General features: G+C 39.1%; 1 protein-coding gene across 1 annotated transcript in view; it reads left to right on the forward strand.

Moving 5' to 3' along the window:
• LOC106535223 (protein sidekick-2-like) overlaps window positions 1-1537 on the forward strand; it is a gene marked incomplete at its 5' end in the record, with an annotated part of 434350 nt that overhangs the window by 338855 nt on the left and 93958 nt on the right.

The following is a 1537-nucleotide window of genomic DNA, read 5'->3' on the forward strand; positions in this document are numbered from 1 at the left end:
GTGTGTGTTTGGTCACAATTGGGTATTTCCATAAACATCTCAAATCAGTCAACACTGCATAGTTTACTGCTACAGAAGAAAAACGGCTTTCTCTTCTAAGCTGTGTTGACAGTCAAAATTATATTTATATATTCTTAACTTTTTTTTAAGTTGCTGATAAAAAAAAACATCAAACCAAAAGTTAAGCCTGAGTTACATCACCACTTCAGAATGTCCCCTAAAAAGTCACCAGGGAGTCATTCAGTGAGTTGGACACTTCCGTGTTTCCTTCATCCCAGAAGAGATCCATAATTTATAGGTGTTTGTCCAGGATGTCACTGCTCCAGCAAGCTAGCATAAAATATTTACCACAGATCATAAGTGCTAGACATTGACGTTTGCTTCCCCGCTRAGAAAGGGTGTTTTGAGTCTCAGCATGTGCCTCGAATCCCAAATGATCCCGGACACTGGGGGTCACTTTTCACATGTTTGAAAATCAATCAGTCTGAAAATAGATCCTGAGCTGTAAAAGGTGGCGACGAAAGCAGCCGCCGGATTGTTGTTTGTGGGACAGTTTTCCTGCGCGCCGCTTTGGAGCTTCGCTGAGCTTCACTTGTGTTTGTGAGCGTAATATTTCTGTTTCTCCGTGTTATTAGTTTCTCACCTGCTGTGTTGATTCTTTGATCAGACGGAGCTGGTGTTTCAGCAGAGAATGAGGTATAAACAGAACTAATAATGAAACTAAAGTATAATTTGTGTTACACTTGCAAACAACAAACATCAAAAAATGACTGTTTTTTTATTAAATAAGCAAGAAAAGCAGTCCAGTTGGTGATAAAAACATTTTTGTTGTCGATTGCCAAGCTCATCTTTTTTTTTTTTTTTTACAAATTTAGGAAATTRACAGCAGGCATTTCCTTAAAGTGATTTGTTTTATTTTTACTTGAGAACTAAACTATTTGGTGTAAATGCCAGTAAAAGTGTTTCTATCATGGCAAACAACCAAGCCTTGCTTCGCAAACCACATGCMTTACTGTTTAGATCAGGACGTGAATGGATTTGTGACAATGAAAGGATCCAGTTGAATGAGGCCCAGCTAATAAAACATATTGACTGTAAACCCGATCAGACCCAAGACAAAACTCAAAGATTCTTGAAATTCACTTTCGAGAAAGAAGAAACGTTTTGTTTGAGCCTATAGGACAACCTGCTGAAACCAAGAGTTTATCCGTTCAGACTTGGTTTCTGCAGCTGCTACAGAGGGCGGTTAGCTGCCAAAATGCAGGTCAGAGGAAGCAGCGAGGTACAAATGGTCAATTAATTGTTGGGGTTTATTATGCAAGGACGTCATCTCTGTGAAAAGAGAGGATGTCAATACTTCTGCTTTGCTCGTTCAGCACTTACACCATGTTTACACGTTGTAAATCAATCGACTTAGCGCTGCTTGAACAGTGTAATTAAAATGGTAAAATGTTTGATGTTCTTTTCAGCGGTTGGCTCAAGTGTGGACCCGGATAAACTTCAAACATATTTACCTCCTGTTACACAGTACAACCTG

Source organism: Austrofundulus limnaeus, unplaced genomic scaffold, assembly GCF_001266775.1.
Source record: "Austrofundulus limnaeus strain Quisiro unplaced genomic scaffold, Austrofundulus_limnaeus-1.0 Scaffold7, whole genome shotgun sequence".
Lineage (NCBI taxonomy): Eukaryota > Metazoa > Chordata > Actinopteri > Cyprinodontiformes > Rivulidae > Austrofundulus > Austrofundulus limnaeus.